The sequence below is a fragment of the Canis lupus genome, chromosome 32 (assembly GCF_003254725.2).
Source record: "Canis lupus dingo isolate Sandy chromosome 32, ASM325472v2, whole genome shotgun sequence".
Classification (NCBI taxonomy): Eukaryota; Metazoa; Chordata; class Mammalia; order Carnivora; family Canidae; genus Canis; species Canis lupus.
This window is the reverse complement of record NC_064274.1, coordinates 33,762,459-33,788,459: the sequence shown is the minus strand read 5'-3', so window position 1 is coordinate 33,788,459 and position 26,001 is coordinate 33,762,459. Positions and strand designations below refer to the sequence as shown.

Here is a 26,001-nt window from a genome sequence, read left to right as displayed (position 1 = left end):
GTTCTCCCAAGAAATAGTACTAATTATAAAAACCATAGTAAATTCTCAGTCTGTGTTCATTATTATATTAGCTTGCTGGGGCTGCCATAATAAAATACCACAGACTGGGTGGCTTATATCACAGACATGTATTTTCTCACTGTTCTGGAGACTCAGAGTCCAAGACAAAGGCATCAGCATGTTTGATTTTTTTTTTCCTGAGGCCTCTCTGTTTAGTCTGAAGTGGCTATCTTCTCTCAGTGTCCTCACATGGTCTTTCCTCTTGTTGGAGCATGCTTGATGTCTCTCTATTGAGTCCAAATTTCCTCTTTTTATAAGGACTCCAGTTGAGTAGAATTAAGGCCCACCTTAATAGCCTCATTTCGCAACTGAATTACTTCTTTAAAGGCCCTATCTCCAAATACAGTCATTCTAAGGCAGTGGGATTAGGGCTTCAAAATATGAATTGTGAGAGGAATACAATTCAGCACATGACAGTTATTCTTAGTATTATTATGATTATTAGTTTAAAAATACTATTTTACTTAATCTTCATAGCTACACAGAAAGAAAGGTTAAGTATTTTTATCTCTATTTAACAAAAGTTTCTAAGACCTGAATTAAGGTTTCTTAAGGACTAGAATGCCTTCACTGAAATTATGCTTCTTCTGGAAAGTTAACTACCAAGAAAAATTTCAATGTAGATTTTCTTCCCTACCATTATTCTTTCCAGCCTACTGCTAGAAAATTCTAACTTGTAGCTAGAAGAAATCTTCCTTTCAACAAAGCAGAGCACCCGCACACAAATAAACAACCATAAATAGTGGTCTAGCAAAATTCTTCAGTCCTTAGTTTCAAATTCTTTCCCCTTTGCTCAGAAGAATTCAATGTTGATTCCGGGTAGTTGACGAACATTTGTTTTTCATCACAGGACTTTTTACGTCTGGGTTTGGCTTTAATCTTTAGGAAAGAAAAGCCACCATGTTGAAAATGGCCAAAAGACTTCACTAAGTATATAAGAATAAAACAGTCATACTTGCATGGAAGTGGTAGTTTCCATGGCAGCGGCTTTGGAAAAGGAGACCAGCAGCTACAGATTTCTTTAACTGTACTTAAAAAAAAATAAAAACATGAACCAGATATTCTAATACATTTTAAGCTATTCAATTAAGCTCAACAAATATACTTTGGGACCCTACTCTGTGGCCTCCATATTTGGGAATGTCTTTATTTTACTTAGACTAAGCTCTTTTCAGGAGAAAGGAGTACTTTCTCAAGTCCATAGGGATCTCTCTCTCCACAGGCCTCTATATCACATTATTCTATAAGACCACACAGATACCTTTTTTCTTGCTTCTTTTTGCATTTTTTTATTTCATTCTTTTCCTTTTCTCCAAGGAATAAAAAAATATATATTTTCTTGCACATACTCAGGCAAAAATCTAATGAATTATGTTGTTCCTATTGAGAAATATTTAGATGTAACCAAAACCTACTAAAGAAATATATCAAAAGCTATGATTAAAATGCTCTATTTCTTCCTTTATAACATTCATTTGCTTGTATTTCTTTGTCAGGAATAAAGGCATATAAGAGGGATCCCTGGGTAGTGCAGCAGTTTGGTGCCTGCCTTTGGCCCAGGGTGTGATCCCGGAGACCTGGGATAGAATCCCACGTCGGGCTCCCGGTGCATGGAGCCTGCTTCTCCCTCTGCCTATGTCTCTGCCTCTCTCGATCTCTCTCTCTCTCTCTCTGTGTGACTATCATAAATAAATAAAAAAATTAAAAAAATATATTTTAAAAAAAGGCATATAAGAATCTCTAATGAATTAATCTGGCTGAAAGTGTTTGCTTGTTTTGTCATAATATGTTTTTGCCAGTTCAAAAACTATTAAATGATTTTAATGTTCTCTTGCTCCTAAATATAGTAGGATAAAATTTTGCCATATAATAGAATAGAATTTTGAATGAATCTCTCCTACTGGTATATATAAATGGTATCTATAGATATTTTCTATATTTTTCCAAATGGATGACATTTGAGCAGGTAATACAATTTTCCTTTAAAACAACATAACAGGGCAGACCAAGTGGCTCAGCGATTTAGCGCCACCTTTGGCCCAGGGCGTGATCCTGGAGACCTGGAATCGAGTCCTGCATTAGGCTCCCTGCATGGAACCTGCTTCTTCCTCTGCCTGTGTTTCTGCCTCTCTCTCTGCCTCTGTCTCTCATGAATAAATAAATAAAATCTTTAAAAAAATAAAAAATAAATAAAACAACAAATTGGTTATAGAAAAAAATTCCATTTCAAAATGAAAATCAGTTCTGCTATATAATAATGATTTAGGACATTTATGCCCTTTTTGCCCATTCCATTCTTCCACTGTTTTATAAATGCTGTCTTTTCAGTTGACCCTAAGGAAGACGCAATGTTGTAGCCTCAGTGATTTTTTTGAATCTGCCCAGAATCATGAAATGAGTGGTCCCTGTGATCTTTTCACGATAGACTTGCTGTGAACTGGTTTGTTTTCACACCTCCACTCAAGTTACAGATCTAAGGTAATTCTCAGGCTCAGATGTGGCACAGTGCCTGAAAACACCAATTGATTTATATAGCCTATTTGCTTAGTTGAAAAGAAAAAGTAGACTGAGATTAGATCTTGCATATATATATACATATATATATGTTATGTTTTACCATGTTTATAAGATAAATTGTCTTCATACAAGAAAATACGTACAAATGAACCAGTTAATTTGTAACAGAACTTTATTAGCAAGTCTATGAATTGGCAGATGTTCTTTTCTTACATATTGTTCAATGCTGGCATTAAACTGAATAATATTATACAAAACTGTAAAATTTGAGGTATTTTTAATACAAAAACCCATATGCTGACCTTTTAATATTTTTTCTGTTGGCCAGAACATAGAAAATCAGCAGTAAATTCTTAAAATATTACACAATCAATCTATTGGTAACATGTTTTCATGATTTCTGCCAGTTGGCACCACCATAAGAACTTTACTTACAATAATAAGCAAAAGTTTAGTAAACTTATTTTTTTGAAAAAGGAGGTGGTTAGATCTGAAGGAACAATTAATCTAAAAACTCTTACTAAGCAGAAATCACTGGACCGATCTTAAGGATAAAATATGGTCTAAGAAGGAGAGTGTGCCTTTAAAAAGTTTACAAGATACTTTAGGGGAGAAACCACATAAATGTAAAATAAACCAAAAACTAATCACTAATTCCTATTATTTTGAGAAATAGGACATTTGAAAGATCAACATTCTCTTATATTCTTTTATAATGAATCTTAAAATATTTTTTTCTAAGAGTATCCTACATGTGTAAAATAATCTCACTCCTACACTAATTATTTTTCCATAAATCATTAAGAGCACAACATCTTGGGCTTGCTAGATTTTCAAGACCCTTAAAAAGCTCATTGGCTAAAAAGTATGAAAAAAATCATAGTTATTAATTGATAATAAGATGTATACAAAACAGTACATTATATAAAACTATTCAACTGCATTGAAAACCAATTTAATATAAATAATGTTTAATGTGGGAGCATATTAATATCTTTGATATGCAGTAATAGAGAATCAAATCTCTAAGAGCTCCTAGACTCTATGAAAGCATTTAAATGGTCATGCTAAACATTTAAATGGCATTCCTAAACACTTTGAGTAAACAACAATGAAATACAATTAAGTAGCAGGGTTAAAATCATATGAACAATGTAACAAAACCTCAAAAAATTTCCTTCACCAAAAAATTATAGAAAGAACACAAAAGCATAATTTAATATATAATACTCCTATGATCTGGACCAGTTAGTAAAATTTCAGTAAGTGCAACTCCCAAATCAGGATAGCAATAATATTCTAATTTTTCTATTTTCAATCATTTCCTTCACTTCCAATCTATTAGTAACTGTCGGTTGACCAATTTTCTCTCTGAAAGGACACTGCCATTCCTACCTCCATGTTCCAGTTCATGCTCTCCTCACAAGGCAAGTGTTTGCCTTTCTCTCTCAGATCCAAAGCCACCCCATTTTCCCAACCATTGCATTGAAAGAAAACCTACTATGCTAATTAGCTAAATTGTGGCATCATATTCTTGTTACATCATATTTCTTGTTTATGAAAACCTACTATGCTAATTAGCTAAAATGTGGCATCATATTCTTCTATCTCTTCGTGTTCTTTTCAAATATGAGAAGGATTTCAACTGCCATGTTCTTTTGTTCAGTTTCTTCATATCCACAGAATGGGAAGCAAATGGGGAAGTATTGTGACATCATAGACACCATGGTCCAACTGCCTGTGCTTACCCATGATCCATAATTATGAACTTCTCACTGCCAGCTCCTATCCCCTAAATCTAGGAAGGCTGCTCCAACAGTAACCTAATGCTAGACTGTGTGCTACACTCATGTAGGTGGCTGGTTCTCCTTGATCCAGGACTTTGATCCCTGGTGCCCAGTCTCTGCATTGGTTCCTGGAGCTAGAGTTCAGGGCCTATCTCCCTAGGTTTTGGATTAGTTGTCTCTCCAATCTGATCCATCAACATTATTTGGCAATTTGGTTCTCACTCTCTTCATGGCTCCAATCTACGCTATTTCTGCAGCCCACTTTGGTGCTTCCCGCATCACACTGAATTGCTCATCTGCTTCCTCATGCACTATTTTCCTTTGTTATTATTTCTTAACGCTTAGCTTCTGAACTCTTGTCTAGTCCTACTTGGCAAATCCTGTTCAATTGACTGAAGTTCATCTTGCCCTATAAGATCTATCATCAATTTTTAAAATAGTGATTATCTTCTGAGTAGCAATTTTTGGCAGGTGTTATACATATGATTTACTCTAATCTACATAGCAGGTTATACATATGATTTACTCTAATCTACGTAGCAGGTTATTTCCCCCCTTTTAATGATGAGAAAAGTGAGACTCCACAAACTTAGCCTTAGTTTCTCTTCTTAGACTTCAAGTCTTAGACTTCTGGCCAATACAGTAGTAGCTCCCATACTAGAAAGATTTCTAAAATAGGATTCTGAGGATATATCCTAGAACTTCTTTTTTTTTTTAGAACTTCTGATTTTACTGGTTGCAAGGGCTATGCCAAGAGATTTCAACAATGAGCCAGGTTTGGGAGCCATGCTACTGCACATATTGCCTCTACCTACCTGTATGTAATCTGTATTGTAAAGCACACTACCCCTGAAATGAAACATGGATCATTCTTAAAACTGGCAGTGTGTTCTTACAGATTTATGGGGTGCAATTTTACTCAGGGTACTTCCACGTATTATTCTGCTTATCTGAATAATATGATATACATTCTAGAGTATATGTCATCCATAGTCTCCTCTTTTAACCCAGACCTCAAATTTGCAGAGCAGTTGGTTAACACCAGTAGTCTTGGAGTGGGAATTTTTCTTCTTAAGCATAGAAGACCTACATAAAGACAAAAATCATGACCATGAGGTCATAATCATATAGATACTATATTATGTATTAGGAGAAATTAATAATACAGTGATAGTATCCTCTTTTAGTCATTAACACAAAGAAGTATATGCAACTGTATTGTTCCTATAAAGAGATCAAACTTTAACCTATTTTAAAATAAACTTTTCTACTAGAAAATAAATATGAACATTTTTTATGACTTGAGGATATACTTTATTGTATCACTATATTCCAACTAAAAACAGGAGGCAAAAATCATTTATTCATTACTCTGAAGTCATTTAGGTGCTTCATAGCTTAAAAGTCAAAAGTTAAAAGTATCAATTAAAATACGTAGGATAGCTACAACTCATATTGCTACTTGCACTCTTGAATCAAATGAATCATTAAACACTCAGATGTGTTAAGGGAATACTGAGTGAATCTTCCTACTGATGGGTTTAAATATAAGAACAAAACAACTAGGGATCCCTGGGTGGCGCAGCGGTTTGGCGCCTGCCTTTGGCCCAGGGCGCGATCCTGGAGACCCAGGATCGAATCCCACGTCAGGCTCCCGGTGCATGGAGCCTGCTTCTCCCTCTGCCTGTGTCTCTGCCTCTCTCTCTCTCTCACTGTGTGCCTATCATAAAAAAAAAAAAAAAAAAAAGAACAAAACAACTAGATAGCTATTTTACCAAACATGATGGTGACCATAATTTTTTCCACATTTATGCAAGAAAGAAAAATAAGGAATAGAGATATCTAGTAATCCTCTGAATCAATTAAGAATTTACTGGAAGACACAGAGAGAAAACCTGGGCTATATGACTGATGATTACTCACTAAACACAGCAGTGCCTCATGATGCTCACATTAATGTTCCTACTTTGCTTTCCCATTGTTACAGAATCCTCTTAGTTGACATTATCAATTGTGTTTTTCCTACAGGTCAATAAATAATTTAAAACCTGATGTTTAAAGTACAAAGTAAATCAGCACAGCAATGGAAACCATCAACACAGTGAAAAGGCAACTTATTGAAGAAAATATTTGCAAATTTGGACATTAGCCTCTTATCAGGGGCTAATGTATAAAGAACTTACACAACTCATATTAGCAAAAAAAACAAAAAAACAAAAAGCAAAAAACCCAAACAACCCAATAAAAATGGGCAGAAGATCTGAATAGACAGTTTTTCAAAGACATACAGATGGCCAAAAGGTACATGAGAAGATGATCAACACCCCTAATCATCAGGGAAATCCAAATCAAAACCACACTGAGATATTACCTCACATTACCAAAGAGACAAGAAATTACAAGTGTCGGTGAGGCTGTGGAGAAAAGGAAAACTTGTGGACTGTTTATAGGAATATAAATTGGTGCAAAGGCTATTATGGAGGTTCCTCAAAAAATTAAAAATAGAACTACCACATGATCTAGCAATTTCACTTATGGGTATTTATTCAAAGAAAGAAAATCAGTAACTCAAAAAGATATAAGCTCTCCCATATTCATTGCAGCATTACTATCAATAGCAAAGATGGAAACAACCTAAGCATCCATGGACAGATGAATGGATAAAGATAATGCGATGTGTGTGTGTGTCTGTGTCTGTTTGTGTCTGTGTAGTGGAATACTATTTAGCCGTTAAAAAAGATGAAATCTTGCCATGGATAGACCTAAAGGGCATTATGCTAAGTGAAATAAGTCAGACAGAGAAAAATGAATACCATACAATTTCACTTACATGTGGAATCTAAAACATAAACAAAAGCTTATAGATACAGAAAACTGATGGGCAGCTGCCAGAGGTAGAAAGTGGGAGAATGGGGGAAATGGGTAAAGGAGGTCAAAAGGTACAAACTTCCAGTTATAAAATATATAAGGGGTACCTGGGTGGCTCAGTTATTGAGCACTTGCCTTGGCTCAGGTCCTGGTCATTGGGTCCTGGGATCAAGTTCTTCATCAGGCTCCCCACAGGAAGCCTCCTTCTCCCTCTGTCTATGTCTCTGCATCTCTCTGTATCTCTCATGAATAAATAAATAAAATCTTTAAAATAAATAAGTCATGAGGATGTAATGTACATCATGGTGGCTATAATTAAAACAATGTTAGGAGAGTAGATCTTAAAAGTTCTCATTAAGAACAAAAAAAGATCATTTGGTAACTAAATGTGACAGATGTTAACTAGATTTATTGTAGTCATCATTTTACAATGTATACAAATATCAAACCATTATGTTGCACACCTTATATAATGGTATATGTCAATTATACCTCATTAAAAAAAAGTATAAAGACCAAAGTATGTTGCTTTTGTTTGGTTATTTTACCTGTGGTAGCAGTATAAGAAAATAGATCTGGACCTTGGTTGGTCAAGGCTTCACATAAAAAGTTCTGAGTTGAATATAGTTGATTTTGGAATAAACCCAAAGAAAGAAGAGGATCTACTTTTGAAATGGCAGCCCAAGAGGGCACTATGCCAGGAAAGAGTTTAAAAGCCAGGAAATGAATCAGGCTTGTGAATGGACGGAGTCAAACACATCACTAAATCAGGAGGTCCAGACAGATGGAAAACCAGAAAAAAGTACCCAACTTTGAAAAATGCCCATTGCAAAGGAGATTGGGGTCAGATGGGCTGATGTTTTACTGGTTTATTCATTTATTCCATCGTTCTTTTAATGCATAACATGCTGGGTCAGGGTAATTTCCATAAAGCAAGGCATATGACTTATGTTATGTTGTATTCCTTTAACAGAGAATCCATGACCTGTTGTCTGGAATTATGCCTTTTGTGAACTCCAAAAAATATGCTAAGAGGAAGATCACAACATTTAAAAAATAGCATCTTTTTTCAAGGATGGTAATTTGACATATATGCTAGTGTTGAATTTCTGAAAATTATTCATTCACTTATTCAAATAATGTATTTTTCCTCTCGACAAAGCAGGATCCTGTTAACTGCATATTACCAAATGGTCACACCCTATATTTAGTAACATGAATCTCAAAGGAACAAGAAATTCCCTAGTTCTTCACTCATATTAATATTGCTTAAAGCAAACTGTTAGATATAAATCTGAGCAAAAAAAAATTAATCTGTGCCTTGGAGAGTGAAAGAAAAGGAGAATGTTTCTAATTTGTTTTGTTTTGTTAAACTCCATTAGCTTTACATTTTATCAAAAGATTGCCTTCTTTGCATAATAACTTGATAGTTTTATAAACCTTACATTTACAATTTGACATTTGGACAAGGCATCTCTAAGAGGTATTTCAGGATTCTTATTAATTATTTTATATATCACAAAATTAGTATCTGATGTCTTTTTAAGGTTTCTCTGCAAATCTGTAGAATCAAATCTTCATCTTGCTGAAACAATACTATTTCCTTATGCCATAAAAATTCTCCAGTTATAAAAAGTACGTATACTATTTCGTCTGTTATGTTTTCTCTACTTCCATCTATAAGCTTTAACACTTTCGCTGTTCTGGGAGAGTGGTGAAAGAGGATGTCTAAGCTTTGCTTCATAAAGCCTTAGAAAATGGGGGTCTCTAGGCAGAAAAACGTTCCTTTGAGATACTTAGGAAGCCCAAACCAAATTAAATCCTGACATTGGGAGGTTTATTATGGTTTCTTTTATTTAACATATAGTCACTGTTAAAGTAAAATACTTTTAAAATGGATCTTTGAGAGTCAAAGATGTGCTTACTTCTCCTCTAATAAAATGGTGGGGAGATCTGTAAATTGAGGGGTTTTTTTGTATATGTTTGAGGTGTGTTTAATTTCCTACTTTTTAAGTTTTCTTTAGAGTTTAAATTTTCTGCTTATTATAATACTGTCATATAAAGTGCTTAAAATAGGCATATATATATATATATACTTTAAATCCTCACAATAATCCTATAAGATAATTAATTATTATTCTTATTTTATGGATTAAGAAACAGAAATGGAAAAAATGTAAATAACTTGTCATGAAAGTTATTGGGTTGTATTTCAACAGTGTCACTGATATTCATTGTTTAAATATCACAGGTAAACTATTTCTTGGAGGATTGTCATGTAATATAAAAACAGAAAGAGAAATTTTCTTCCTAATCATTGATTTTTGAAGTTAAAATATAATTGCTGATTTAATATAATCTGCTTCCTTGAAGTTGAACAACCAGATACAATGTGCATGTGAGTTTAGAATCAAACTCAAGCAAGTCATTTTCATTAGAAATTAACAGATCCAAATATAAGTCATTATTTGAAAATTTTTTACCTAGCATATATAAATAGCAAAGATTTTTATATGAAGTAAAATAGATACAAGTATCTTTCTTTCTTTCCCTTGTCTCTTTTCTTTCTAGAATTGATTTTTCTTTTTTCAAATATAAGTATTTTTAAAATTCTACTTGTTGACTTTGCATCTGCATCAAATACAAAAAGTATTGAATTGTTAACCGTAAATACTTGTGTAAAGGCAATTTCTTATTGTTAAAGCATCCATCATTAATAAGTATTCCATAATCACATATGGTCTAGGCAGGTCTTTCATTTGTCAATTTTAAAATAACACAGTCCTACTCAGGATGTAGTAAGAATGCAAAACTCCATCCAGGTGTGGGATATAAAGCATGATAATTTCCTGAGAGAGGGATTCGAGCCCATTCTTCCCAGGTGTGCTTTATTATTTTTTTTAGCAGTCTTCTATTTGCTTCTTCCACAGGGAACAGCAGAATTCCAAGCATCTCCCTTAAAACTTTCAAAGTAAGACTTCCCATTGTTTGCAACAAACGTTGTGACTTTAAAAAGCTATCATCAAAAGTTTTAGACTATTTACTAAGAGGCCATTGTGAATCACAGGGTATCATTTTGTTGCCAAATGCTGACTCTAATAATCTAACTAGGTTAGTAGGTCATTGAAAATTTTTTCCCTCATTTTAAGCAAATCTTTTCTGGGGAGAGAAATGCCTAACCAAATATCGATAGATCAGTTTTTCTGTGGTTTTTAAGAACTAGCTACAGAAAAATAACATGTCTATGAACTGTATTTTAGAGCCTGAGAAGAAGCCACTGCTTTGCTCAGCTCTCTTTACGTATGCTAGCAATCAATAGTAGAGTGACACTCTTTTTCTGCCCCTCTCCTCCTAATTTACTTTATTTACTGGACCAACTTGCAACATAAATATATAGCTTCTGGTCTTATTTTATCATGATAATGGTGGAAAATTCTTAATTTTTCTCTTGTTGCTTCTTTGTCCTTTTATATTTTTTAGCACTGAGACTTGTATATGCTAGGTTTCTCTCTTTACACAATTCCATTGTGAATAATCTGATTGATCTTGTTTATTTCAAGTACCTCCCTCCACTTTTATAAATTCTCTGTGAAGGTAAGATTCTAGCGTTCCTTTTGTTTTCAATTAAAAGATAGAATTATCTATTGAACAAGAGAGGAAAAAGCAGGAAATGTGGTCAAAATCACACTGGACCCAAGGGCAATTGCCTGAGTCTAAAACCCAACTCATTCATTCAGACTTGGTCCACAAGTGTTTTTAAATTTCCAATTCTATATCAGATAATGAAATAATATGGTACACAAAGTATTTATTGCCCTCACTCTTGTGATGCAATGTGGTGAGGAGCTCAAGTGGTAATCAGATAATCACACAAACAAATATGTAATTACAAAACATGATAAATGCATTAGGATGTAGGAGAACTTGACTGCAGCAGAGAAGCTAAAGAATGCTTCCTGGAGGAAGCAACATTTAATCCAAAATAGAAAATAACAGGGTAGGATCAGGACCAGGGAAGATTGGTCCAGGCAAGGGAAAGGGTAAGGAAAAGCCTTGAAATAGAGTAGTTTAAATAAGGAATTCTAGGTCCCTAGATAAGAGGAAGAGAGTTTCCAGATATCACAGAAGATACCTGTGATATTTTGTAGGATTCAAGAAGGACTTTTAGTGATTTTGGTTCAATGTTAATAGCAATGTGAAAAAATTGATGTGATTACATTTGCATTTTAAAAGAATTACTGTGCCAAATCTGTGGAGAATGGATTAGAAAGATACAAGAGCAGAATTGGGGAAGAAACCATTATAGAAATCCAGAACGTATATCATGGCCATTTGAATCATCAGGAAGAGAGAAAGATAAACGGATTCAGAATATACTTCACTTGAAAAGTAAAATCAGTAGGATTTCATGATAGATTGGATGTGGTGGATGAGAGTGTCTGCAGGGACTTGCTAATTTGGGGCTTGCATATCACCACTGACTGAAATAGAACATGTTTTCAAGGAGATCATGAGTTTGGCTTTAGACTGCTATTGCTTCGAAACTGAGGCTCCTTCTCAAATTCTTTATCCAATTTCTTTTGCCAGTGGTTCTCAGACACTTTTACAGGTCTCTTTACCATGGGGAAGAAGGAAAGTGATAACTAAGAATTGGTAAAAACAAAATGCTATTAAAAAGTAGAAACGGGGATCCCTGGGTGGCTTAGCGGTTTGGCGCCTGCCTGCGGCCCAGGGCGCGATCCTGGAGACCCGCGATCGAATCCCACATCGGGCTCCCGGTGCATGGAGCCTGCTTCTCCCTCTGCCTGTGTCTCTGCCTCTCTCTCTCTGTGACTATCATAAATAAATAAAAATTAAAAAAAAAAAGAAAAGTAGAAACGTAGGGGGACCTGGGTGGCTCAGTCGGTTAAGTGTTAGACTCTTGAATTTGGCTCAGGTCATGATCTCAGGGTGGTGAGATCAAAGTCCACATCAGGCTCCACACTCAATGGGGAGTCTGCTTCCCTCTCTCTGTCTCTGTCTCTTTCTCTCTCTCCCTCTGCTCCTCCCTCCACTTGCACTCTCTTCCTCTCTAAAACATATAGTAAATCTTAAAAAAAAAAAAAAAAAATAAGAAAGAAAAGAAATCAGACACAAAAATAAAAGATCATCAAAAGTAAATTTTAAGGTCAAGTCTACAAATGTATTAAATATTAAATAATAAATATATATTAAATAACATATACTAATGCATATATTCCAGGAAGTATAAATCAGGGTTAGTTCAAGGCAACACTACATTTGTAGTGATAATACAAAGTACTTCCTGAAAATGTCAGTAATTCCAACCACCTATCTACATGGACATGTTAAAAGAATTTGGCTGCTTTGGTAAGCAGCCTCTAAGATAGGCCTCAGTGATCCCCATTTCTTGGAATCCACACCTTCAAATGAAAGCTGGTCTTTCTGGAAACCTAACTCCATATCTAACTAAAAAGCAAGAGCCCATCAGAAAAATCTTACTTACTGACACCATATGTGGAGCAGAGCTAAAAAATAGATAAAAAATAGATAAAAAATAGATTTTTTAGCTGTTCTCTGAGAGATTCAACTGTCATGGAAAGAGGCAGTGCAAACTCTAGCTATGACCTAAAACTTTTAATTACTACCCCAAAACCATACATCTAAAATATACCCCCATTTTCTCTCATGAGAGTATCATTCATTCCCATCTGAACTTTGAGAAATCTTGAAAGGATAGAATTAACATGTTAACATAGTAATCGCACTTTGAAACTCCAGGGATATGCCAATTATTTCATATAATTCTCACAACTTCATAAAGAACATTAATTAGCACCTTTAAAAAAAAACCTAGGACCCTTAGACAAGCACATTATTCAAGGTTTCATCTAGCAATTGATAGAGCAGGGCTTATATATGAGTCTATCTATCAGATTCTGAACCATCATTTCCCCATGGCCCTATTTGCTTGAAGAAGGCAGCTCCCAACTTCCCAAGGGGTCTTTCAGGTCCTTTCAAGTGTCAGCAGCTATCATAAATAAATCCTTGTTTCCTCACAGAACGGTAGCATATTTTCTTGCATCTTTCATTATTGGCAATGGATTTGATTGTTTTAGAATTTTCCAAAAAGTGTTTAGATTATCTTTTCAAAGGACAAACCCCTGCAAATGATGTCTTTCCAGGGGTACAGAACATCTTTTCTTTGTATCTTCTTTCAATTTCTTCTCTTTCTCTCTTTGTGTCTCCTATTGCCAGATGTGTATTCCTTTCATATTACTGAAATGTTCACATTCTATTCTATTTTTGTTTTATACCCTCCAGTAACTCTAGCAACTCTTCCATCTCTAGACCTGCAGTGTGTGAGGAGTGTTCCTTAAGCCCTTTCCCTCCCTCAAGCGTGCTCAAATGTCTTGTTTAGGATGCTGGCATTCACCAATGGAAAGAAGGACAAACTCTCCCACCAGCCACCTAAATAGCCTTCGAACTTCCAACTTAGTTAGGGTTGGCATTCGTAACATAAATCGTGCGGCTTGGGGTACAGCTCTTAACAACTTGCTTGGCGCTGGGAGGGCAGGATGTTTGGAGGAGTAGGGTCCTCACCTCACCCAGCCCCACAACTTACCTAGATAATTTTCAAACCATCCTGCGCACCTATAAATTTGACCCGAGATTTTTTTTTATGTTTATTTATTCATGATAGTCACAGAGAGAGAGGGGAGGGGGCAGAGACATAGGCAGAGGGAGAAGCAGGCTCCATGCACCGGGAGCCCGACGTGGGATTCGATCCCGGGTCTCCAGGATCGCGCCCCAGGCCAAAGGCAGGCGCCAAACTGCTGCGCCACCCAGGGATCCCTTGACCCGGGATTTAAAGAGAGAACAGCCAGAAGCTACAGAGAGAAGGGTTTTCGCTTCTAACAAGGTAGGAAGGCGGGAAAAAATTAAATAAAAAATCCAGTGAAGGAGGGACCCCCGCACGGAGCCAGGCTATGGCAGGGTGGCGAGAGCCTCTGGGACAGGAGAGCTCAGCCCCGAAGAAGCAGGAACTTTTACAATCTTCCTGGATGGAAAGGTGCTCACAGGGAACTCGGGCAGGATCCCAAGAGTGGCAGTGGAGCCTCCGGTATCCCAGGTCACTAACAGAGGAAGGACCCCGGGGGGAGAATGCACCGCACACGGTGGGCCGAGCGCGGTAAAGGGCTGACGCGCCTGGAGGGGCCCCGGGGAGAAAACAGGGGGTCAGGTGGGGGCTCCGGCGGAGGGGGCTGCACCCTGCTGCCTTCGGGAGCCGGGGCCCCAGGAGCCGATTCCAGCAGCGTAGGCCCCGGATCCCAGGGCAGCGGGGGACACAGCCCAGGATCCGGTGCTCCCCTCGGGACAGGTGGAGGTGGGGAGGACACAGGACAGCAAGGAAGCTCCTTCCCCCGGCGCGCCCGAACTGTGGTCAGCTCCCCCCGCCCCTGGAGCATCCAGGCCAGTGCAGACTAGAGCTGTGGTAGTTACTGCGGGAGCTGACTCCAGGGCTGGAGAGCTGGCCACTGCCAGTGGGGTTGTTCCTCCTGGTGTTACCCCCTATGCCTGGGAGGGTTGGGGCACCAGGGAGCAGGGGCCTCACAGGATAAACAGCTCCCACTGAGGCGTGCACCTGGCAGTGGGCTGGGGCATCTCCAGTCAGGTGCACACACCTGAGAGTCAGTACAGCAGTCCCCTCCCCCAGAAGACCAGCTGGAAGGACAGGGGAAGGGCAAGTTCTGGACAGAGCATTGCTGGAAAGCTCCAGGGGAAGTCGAGGAATTTACAGTATATAGAACCAGAGGATACCCCTCCTTGTTTTTTTCTTCCTTTTTCCAGTACAACTCGTTTTTGTATCAGACTGTAATTTCCAATATTTTTTCTCCTTTCCCACCTACAATATTTTACCACCTCTTCATTTTTAAGATTCTTCCTTTTTGACTTTCATATTTCTACAATTACATGTCTTAGATATATTTTCCACTTCTAGATCCCCTTCAACATACTCAACTTATTTTTGGGAGACATACAAGATATGTTTTTTTGTTTGTTTGTTTTGTGTTTTTTGTTTCCTCTGCCTCATTTTGTTCTACAATGGTGGAAGTTAATACCTTCTAAACATGACCAGCATGCACCGAGAACCAAGTGGTATACCATGCTGACTTTTTCTGTAAGATTCCTAATTCTCATTCTGCCCCCCTCTTTTATCACATTTATGTTTTGGTGGTAAATGTTGGGGCTCTCTACAAGTATTTCTAGTTTATATAAATTTGGGACTGAGCATCTTCTAACATACAGAGCTTAATATACTCAGAACCAAGAGGATCACCCTCTAGAACCCCTCAGGTAGACTATATTCTCCCTCCACTACAATTTCATCACCACCACCATCTCCCAGTACCCCCATTTTTCTTCTCCTATTTATTTTTATTTTTTCTTTTTTTCTCTCCATTTTTGGGATTCTTGGCCTATTATTTTTTACTACTTTATTTTAAAATTTGTTTTTCACTTTAGTGGTCCTTTTGTTTTATGTGGTTCCGATCTTTATTTTCAATTTCTGGTCTCTGACCTTGCCAGAATCATCTAGGGTGAAATTTACTTACGTCGTGGTTGATATTCTTGACTCAGCCAACTCATATAGTCACTCTGCACTGAGCAAAATGACTAGAAAGAAGAACTCACCACGAAAGAAAGTATCAGAAATAGTACTCTGCCACAGAATTTGGATTACAATTCCATGTCAGAAAGACAATTCAGAAGCACAATTATAAAGCTACTGGTGGCTCTGGAAAAAAAAAAAAAAGCATAAAGGAATCAAGAGGCTTCATGACTGAAGAATTTAGATCTAATCAGGCCAAAATTAAAAACCAATTAAATGAGATGCAATCCAAACTGGAGGTCCTAACAACATGGGTTAATGAGGTAGAACAAAGAGTGAGTGACATAGAAGACAAGTTGATGGCAAGGAAGAAAGCTGAGGAAAAAAGAGAAGACTGATTAAAAGACCATGAGGAAAGGTTAAGGGAAATAAATGATAGCCTCAGATGGAAAAATCTACATATACTTGGGGTTCCAGAGAATGCCAAGAGGGACAGAGGGCCAGATAGCATATTTGAACAAATCATAGCTGAGAACTTCCCTAACTTGGGTAGGAAAACAGGCACTCAGAACCAGGAGATAGAGAGGTCTCCCCCACACAAAATCAATAAAAACCATTCAACACCTCAACATTTAATAGTGAAACTTGCAAATTCCAAAGGTAAAGAGAAAATCTTTAAAGCAATGAGAGACAAGAGATCCCTAACTTATATGAGGAGAAATATTAGATTAACAGCAGACCTCTCCACAGAAACCTGGCAGGCCAGAAAGGGCTGGCAGGTTATTTTCAGGGTCCTAAATGAGAAGAACATGCAGCCAAGAATACTATGTATAGCAAGGCTCTCATTCAGAATAGAAGGAGAGATAAAGAGCTTCCAAGATAGGCAGAAACTGAAAGAAAATGTGACCACGAAACCAGCTCTGCAAGAAAATATTAAAGGGGACCCTGTAAAAGAAAGAGGAAGCCCAAAGGAATAATCCACAAAAACAGGGACTGAATAGGCATTATGATAACACTAAATTCATATCTTTCAATAGTTACTCTGAACACGAATGGGCTTAATGATCCCATCAAAAGGCGCAGGGTTTCAGACTGGATAAAAAAGCAAGACCCATCCATTTGGTGTCTACAAGAGACTAATTTTAGACCTAAGGACACCTCCAGCCTGAAAATGAAAGGTTGGAAAAACATTTAGCATTCAAATGGTCCTCAAAAGAAAGCTGGGGTAGCAATCCTCATATCAGATAAATTAAAGTTTATCCCAAAGACTGAAGTAAGAGATGAAGAGGGACACTATATCATACTTAAAGGGTCTATCCAACAAGAGGACCTAACAATCATGAATATTTATGCCCCTAATGTGGGAGCTGCCAAGTATATCAATCAATTAATAACCAAAGTAAAGACATACTTAGATAATAATACTCTAATAGTAGGAAATTTCAATACAGCACTTACTGCAAATGACAGATTTTCTAAGCACAACATCACCAAAGAAACAAGAGCTTTAAATGATACACTGGACCAGATGGATTTCACAGATATATACAGAACTTTGCAACTGAATGCAACTGAATACACATTTTTCTCAAGTGCACATGGAACTTTCTCCAGAATAGACTAGATACTGGGTCACAAATCAGGTCTCAACCAATACCAAAAGATTGGGATTGTCCCCTGCATATTTTCAGACCACAATGCTTTGAAACTAGAGCTCAAACACAAGAAGAAATTTAGAAGAAACTCAAACATGTGGAGGTTAAAGAGCATCCTGTAAAAGATGAATGGGTCAACCAGGAAATTAGAGAAGAATTCAAAAGATTCATGGAAACTAATGAAAATGAAGATACAACCATTCGAAATCTTTGGGATACAGCAAAAGCAGTCCTAAGAGGGAAATACATCACAATACAAGCATTCCTCAAAAAATTGGAAAAACCTAGCTAACCTCACACCTAAAAAAACTGGAGAAAGAACAGCAAATAAAACCTACATACACCAAGCAGAAGAAGAGAGTTAATAAAGATTCAAGAAGAACTCAATGAAATAGAGACCAGAAGAACTGTAGAACAGATCAACAAAATGGAGTTGGTTCTTTGAAAGAATTAATAAGATAGATAAACCATTAGCCAGCCTTATGAAAAAGAAGAGAGAGAAGACACAAGTTAATAAAATCATGAATGAGAAAGGAGAGATCACTACCAACACCAAGGAAATACAAACTATTTTAAAAACATATTATGAACAGCTACACGCCAATAAATTAGGCAATCTAGAAGAAATGGATGCATTCCTGGAAAGCCACAAACTACCAAAACTGGAACAGGAAGAAATAGAAAACCTGAACAGGCCAATAACCAGGGAGGAAATTGAAGCAGTCATCAAAAACCTCCCAAGACACAAAAGTCCAGGGCCAGATGGCTTCCCAGAGGAATTCTACCAAACATTTAAAGAAGAAGCAATACCTATTCTACTAAAGCTGTTCTGAAAGATAGAAAAGGACTGAATACTTCCAAACTCACTTTATGAGGCCAGCATCACCTTAATTCCAAAACCAGACAAAGACCACACCAAAAAGGAGAATTATAGACTAATATCCCTGATGAACACAGATGCAAAAATTCTCAACAAGATACTAGCCAATAGGATCCAACAGTACATTAAGAAGATTATTCACCATGACCAAGTGGGATTTATCCCCGGGATGCAAGCCTGGTTCAACACTCACAAAGCAATCAATGTGATAGATCATATCAACAAGAGAAAAAACAAGAACCATATGATATCTCAATAGATGCAGAGAAAGCATTTGACAAAATACAGCATCCATTCTTGATCAAAACTCTTCAGAGTGTAGGGTTAGAGGGAACATTCCTCAGCATCTTAAAAGCCATCTATGAAAAACCCACAGCAAATATAATTTTCAATGGGGAAACACTGGGAGCCTTTCCCCTAAGATCAGGAACATGACAGGGATGTCCACTCTCACTACTGCTATTCAACATAGTACTAGAAGTCCTAGCCTCACAGCAAATATAATTTTCAATGGGGAAACACTGGGAGCCTTTCTCCTAAGATCAGGAACATGACAGGGATGTCCACTCTCACTACTGCTATTCAACATAGTACTAGAAGTCCTAGCCTCAGCAATCAGGCAACAAAAAGAAAGGCATTCAAACTGGCAAAGAAGAAGTCAGACTCTCCCTCTTTGCAGATAACATGATACTATACATAGAAAACCCAAAAAACTGCACCCCAAGATTGCTAGAACTCATACAGCAATTCGGCAGTGTGGCAGGATACACAATCAATGCCCAGAAATCATTGGGATTTCTATGCACTAACAATGAGACTGAAGAAAGAGAAAGTAAGGAGTCAATCCCATTCACAATTGCACCCAAAAGCATAAGATACCTAGGAATAAACCTAGCCAAAGAGGTAAAGGATCTCTACACTAAAAACTACAGAACACTTCTGAAAGAAATTGAGGAAGACACAAAGAGATGGAAAAATATTCCATGCTCATGGATTGAGAGAATTAATATTGTGAAAATGTCAATGCTACCTGGGGCAATTTACACGTTTAATGCAATCTCTATCAAAATCCCATGGACTTTCTTCAGAGAGTTGGAACAAATAATCTTAAGATTTGTGTGGAATCAGAAAAGACCCTGAATAGCCAGGGGAATATTGAAAAAGAAAACCAGAGCTGGGGGCATCACAATGCCAGATTTCAGGTTGTACTACAAAGTTGTGGTCATCAAGACAGTGTGGTACTGGCACAAAAACAGACACATAGATCAATGGAACAGAATAGAGAACCCAGAAATGGGCCCTCAACTCTATGGTCAACTAATATTTGACAAAGCATGAAAGACTCCACTGGAAAAAGCACAGTCTCTTCAATAAATGGTGCTGGGAAAATTGGACATCCACATGCAGAAGAATGAAACTAGACCATTCTCTTACACCATACACAAAGATAAACTCAAAATGGATGAAAGATCTAAATGTGAGACAGGAATCCATCAAAATGCTAGAGAACACAGGCAACACCCTTTTTGAACTTGGCCACAGCAACTTCTTGCAAGATACATCTATGAAGGCAAGGGAAACAAAAACAAAAGTAAACTATTGGGACTTAGTCAAGATAAAAAGCTTCTGCACAGCAAAAGAAACAGTCAACAACACTAAAAGACAACCTACAGAATGGGAGAAGATATGCGGAAATGACATATCAGATAAAAGGCTAGTATCCAAGATCTATAAAGAACTTTTAAACTCAACAGCAAAGAAACAAACAATTCAATCATGAAATGGGCAAAAGACATGAACAGAAATTTCACAGAGGAAGACATAGACATGGCCAACAAACACATGAGAAAATGCTCCACATCACTGGCCATCAGGGAAATACAAGTCAAAACCACAATGAGATACCGTCTCACAGCAGTGAAAATTAACAAGACAGGAAACAACAAGTGTTGGAGAGGATGTGGAGAAACAGGAACCCTCTTGCTCTGTTGGTGGGAATGTGAACTGGTGCAGCCACTCTGGAAAACTGTGTGGAGGTTCCTCAAAGAGTTAAAAATAGACCTACCCTACAACCCAGCAATTGCACTGCTGGGGATTTACCCCAAAGACACAAATGCAATGAAACGCCGGGACACCTGCACCCCGATGTTTATAGCAGCAATGGCCACGATAGCCAAACTGTGGAAGGAGCCTCGGTGTCCAACGAAAGATGAATGGATAAAGAAGATGTGGTCTATGTATACAATGGAATATTACTCAGCCATTAGAAATGACAAATACCCACCATTTGCTTCAACGTGGATGAAACTGGAGGGTATTATGCTGAGTGAAGTAAGTCAGTCGGAGAAGGACAAACATTATATGTTCTCATTCATTTGGGGAATATAAATAATAGTGAAAGGGAATATAAGGGAAGGGAGAAGAAATGTGTGGGAAATATCAGAAAGGGAGACAGAACGTAAAGACTGCTAACTCTGGGAAACGAACTAGGGGTGGTAGAAGGGGAGGAGGGCGGGGGGTGGGAGTGAATGGGTGACGGGCACTGGGGGTTATTCTGTATGTTAGTAAATTGAACACCAATAAAAAATAAATTAAAAGAAAAAAAAAAGAAACGACAAATACCCACCGTTTGCTTCGACATGGATGGAACTATAGGGTATTATGCTGAGTGAAGTAAGTCAATTGGAGACGGACAAACATTTTATGGTTTCATTCATATGGGGAATATAAAAAATAGTGTAAGAGATTATAGGGGAAAGGCGGGAAAATGGGTGGGCAATATCAAAAAGGGTGATGGAACAGGAGAGACTCCTAACTCTGAGAAATGAACAAGGGGTGGTGGAAGGGGAGGTGGGCAGGGGATTGGGGTGACTGGGTGATGGGCACTGAGGGGGGCGCTTGACAGGATGAGCACTGGGTGTTATACTGTATGTTGGAAAATCAAATTTCAATAAAAAAATACACAAAAAAAACCCCGATGAACTCTGAATAAAATATGGAGTTCTGTTGATACTATCATGAAAAAAAAAAACTTGTTTGGCTAACTGTGCGATATGAAATTGACATGTACATTGTCTTCTATGTAAGTTGACTTGAACAAGACTTCATTTTAAGTTTCCAAATGGGGATGAATGGGTAGGGATGGCAGGGTTATTTTTCAATGTGGTCTCCATCCCCCTATAGAGGAAAGAATCTCTGATGGGCCAACAAAGCGGCACATTAATTCTTTAACCCATCCTTTCTGGAAAGGAAACTCTTGTCTCAGGTGAGCAAGCCCTTGACTAAGGAAATTGGCCTATGAGTCAATGCACAATTGCATTCGGCCACAATATTGCCAATTGAAAAAGAAGACTTGGCTAAATAGTTAGAACTCCATCACCCTCTCTCTATTCAACTGTTTACCATGATATACTTCTTAAATATTTTTGAGTGGAAATAAAAAAAGTAAATTAATAAATATGAGAGTTAATTTATCCTAGTGTTCCTGTGAAAGAAAACAATTTTTTTTCAGCCAGATATTTGATGGAATTTAGCAGCATCAGAAGCTTCCCAACCAATCTCTCATTTCCAAAGGTGGGGATGGGAGTTTAACTGAGACATTTTTAGAAGCTAAGAAGAAATATCAAATATCCCAGAACTTTGATATTCACTGAAGATAATTAGACATAATACAGGAAGGAACTCTGTTTCATGCAACATCGATTTCTATGGCTCCCCTTTACCTTCCACTAGTATGTAGTAAGTATTTTGTATGGAACAGGCACTGTGGTAAGCCCTGGGCCTAAAGTAGTGAACAAAACCTAAACTAGACCCTAATCCAGTGTAGGGATAGGCATTAACCAAATATGCACAGTGTCTAAATAAGCTGAAATCAACATTCTGGACAGAAAGGAATATGAAGTAAATGGAGGGCAGGACTGGTGTATGATCAGATATGCAATTTTTTTAAACATAATTGCTGAATGCAGAAAATCAGTTGGAGGAAAGCCAAGTGATTACGCTGTAGTAAAATGTTCTGATGTTATTTTGTAAGGGAACTGACTTTTCATATTAGTTAACACAAGTACACAGAGAAGAAACCTCATTTTATGTGCACTTGTCTGGAACTTTGAAAAAGAAACTTTATATTCTATGCGGGAAAACATGTGAGCTGGGTAATGTTCAGGCAAAGCTACTCTATGTTCATGGTACTTTTGATGTTTTCTTGGGTATTCTTTTCATGCATGTTTTAACTGGAGTAGAGTCTGAGTGGGTGGCAGGCAAGCACACTTTGTTAAAACTTGCTCCACTCATTTGCTTCATAAAGTTTCAGATTATGGCTACCAGTGGGACTAGACTCAACTAGTTATTCTTTCTGAATCAAAGTACTAGGTCAACTTGGATACTGAAAATAAACCATAATATAAAATATGCCATTATAACAGATTCCTCTAGTTACTTCCAGAAAATAACAATGACAGGATATTCCGCTAACAAACAGGATATAGAAATATTAAATTAGAAAAGTATAAGAAAATGATAACTGTCTACTGAAAATAATTTAAATAAAATATATTTCAAAATATTTGAGACAACTCCCCCATCTTTATCTTTCCATCTTTATATAATACATATTCGTATATGTACTGTCTCTGAAAATTCCATTATTCTTCCACTACTCCTCTATGACCTTTTCCTATTTAACTTCAAATTATTTGAAACATCACTACTTGCTTGCCACTCCCTCTACAGTGTAAACTTCAGAAAGTCTCTAACATTATATCTACTTCCTTCCCTCTCATTTTGATATTTTCTACTTCACAAGGCATGAACTAGAAATACTCTCATTATAAATGTTATCAAAGTTTACCACACTGAGGGAAAGTATGCTTAACCAAAATCAGAATTATTTTCTACCTATAAATATGAATTTGAAAAGCATTCATCACACTAGCTATACGCATAAAATTATTGGTTATTTTATGTCAATTCAAGTACATGTAAATTAATTGGATAGTTCCACAAATGATTAAATGTACATTTACATGTAAATTTTTACAAAAATTATTATTATTATTTTTAAAGATTTTATTTATTTATTCATAGAGACAGAGAGAGAGAGAGGCAGAGACACAGGCAGAGGGAGAAACAGGCTCCATGCAGGGAGCCCAACGTGGAACTTGATCTAGGGTCTCCAGGATCACGCCCTGGGCTGCAGGCGGCGCTAAACCCCTGGGCCACCGGGGGTGCCCCAAAAATTATTAGCATATTGTGATAAAGTACAGATTCCTTAAAATCATACCAAATTTATGAATGTTACACAACTTATTTTGCTATGGTATTAAACTGGAAGAAACAAAAACATTCAATTTCTTTACAAAGGTTTTTAAGGAGCATGTCAGGTTTTTTTAAGATTTATTTATTTCTTAGTTGAGAGAGTGTGAGCTAGTGGGGGGAGGGGCAGAGGATGAGGAAGTCTCAACATACTTCCCACTGAGCGAGGAACCTGATGTGGGGCTTAGGATCCTGAGATCACAACCTGAGCCAAAATCAAGGGTCGGACAGTTAACCGACTGAAACACCCAGGCGGCCCTAACGGCATATGGTTTATAAAACACTTTGTGGATCAGAATCCTCAATATGCTAATATAAACATCTTCAGAAAATTTTTTTTATTTATTGTGGTAAGTAAACACAAGATAGAGACAAAGGGAAACATGTCTTATAAAACCATTTTATTATGAGCCAGATCTTAGATATTAAAAGGAAATTATATCAATTGCAATAACATTTAAAGCACTGAAAGGCCTTTCTTGTGAGATCATTTTAATATGAAAAGCTGACAAATGACACTGTTTAATAGGGAATGCTGTTTAAAAAGGCATTTCATAAAAATCTTACCAGCAAAATTAGTGCTCCCCATCTTGGACAAGAAATATTGCATTTGTTTTAATATTGCCAAAAGATGGTTTTATTGCTTCAGTTGACCCATTGACTTAAAATCAATGCTTCCTAAGAGGTGAAGTGGAAAGGCTAAGCAGGAGAGAGAAGGAGAGGTTCTCCTCAAGAATCCATCATAATATGAGAGCATATTGTTTGCCAAATCTACTTATTTTCTGAAAATTAAATTCCTTCTGAATAACTGAACATAAGAATTGACCTTACTAATCATATATGTATGGAGTGCTATGTTTTAATTTTTTAAATTAAAATCCTCTGGCCTTTAATTTTATTTTTTTATTTTTTATTTTTAATAATTTTTTTAAAATTTTTATCTATTAATGATAGTCACACAGAGAGAGGAGAGAGGCTGAGACACAGGCAGAGGGAGAAGCAGGCTCCATGCACCAGGAGCCCGATGTGGGATTCAATCCCGGGTCTCCAGGATCGCACCCTGGGCCAAAGGCAGGTGCCAAACCGCTGTGCCACCCAGGGATCCCTAATTTTAAATAAAAAAGAAGACATCTACTTTAAAAAATAATCAAGAGCATGATTAGCAAAAACAGCAGAGACAAGAGGCCTGTACTTTCATTGACTGTTTAGTCACTGATTTGCTATGTAACCTTGAAAAGTCAAGGAACGACTTGAAGCCAGCCTTTCTTTACTCATTTATGAAGTGGATACATGGTAATGATTACCAGCTGTTTCTAGGATTGATGAGTTTGGGTGTGATCCTCCCATGTTACAGAAATACACCCCAGCTAGGCCCCACTGAGCCTATTAACAAAAGGGAGAAGCGATATCACAAAGCATCAGGGCTGAGCCAGGCACCACACAGGATGCCATATGGCTGGAGGTGGTCCAAGATGGTGACTATGAAGATCCTGAACTTGCCTCCTGCAGACATACAAGTCTACAACTACACATGGAACAATTATCTTGGAAAAAGACCTGAAAACTTGCTAAACATTTCTTTCTCAGCTGCAAATGAGAAAAAGGGGAAGAGAGGCTGAGCTATGGTCTTGTCGTATAATCCAGCCCCAGCACAGCAACCCACAATCAGGAGGGAACTTACGAATCCAGAACTTCTCTCTGAAGAGCGAAAAGTTGGTACCCCACATCAGGAACCCTAACTTTTAGGTTCTGCACCTGAGAGATGAAACCCTGAAATATCTGACTTTGAAAACCAATAGGGCTTTTGTCTACAAGACCCAAAGGGCTGTAGCAAACTGAGAAACTGCCCTTAAAGGCCTCATGTGCAGACTCACTTGCCCCAGGATCCCAAGCATAAGTGGAAGTTTGAAAAACACCAGTCTATATGTGAAGGAGATTCATTTGCTAATCTTAAAGTGTCCACCAGATGGGTAGAGGCCTGTGAGGATACTCTCTCAGGACTAAGGTACAGGCAGATGTAACTTTTGAGCTGTCTTTCTTCCTTGTAAAGCCAAGAAATGTCAGGCAACTTTTTTTTTTTAAATCTTTGGGGGTGCTATCTTCATGCTCTCCCTCTGCAATGTTCCACAATGCCAGTACCCCTGGAGTTAGGGGAAGCTTTTATATACACAGCTGATGCCCTGGTTTTTATGTCTGGTGTCCCAGTTTTTGCAGTTGCAGCCCAGGTAGTACCCTTTGATCTCCTGGTTCAAGTGGTGAGGGAGACTTGCATTTCTGGGTCCCATGAAACTGTAACAATCAGAGAGACAG

At 37.5% G+C, this 26,001-nt stretch overlaps 1 long non-coding RNA gene across 5 annotated transcripts in view; it reads right to left on the bottom strand.

Moving 5' to 3' along the window:
- Positions 1 to 5,877, bottom strand: part of LOC112671690 (uncharacterized) — a 113,906-nt gene extending 108,029 nt beyond the window's left edge. The window contains exons 1-2 of one of the 5 annotated variants that reach the window (XR_003143793.3): positions 3,973 to 5,877; positions 1,016 to 1,085 (exon numbers count right to left, since the gene is read on the bottom strand). This is a non-coding gene — a long non-coding RNA (uncharacterized LOC112671690). Of the gene's footprint in view, positions 1 to 1,015; positions 1,091 to 3,972 lie in introns of all 5 variants that reach the window. The other 4 variants (XR_003143789.3, XR_004811399.2, XR_007407860.1 and 1 more) reach the window with 4 other exon arrangements.
- Positions 5,878 to 26,001: the final 20,124 nt, after the last annotated feature.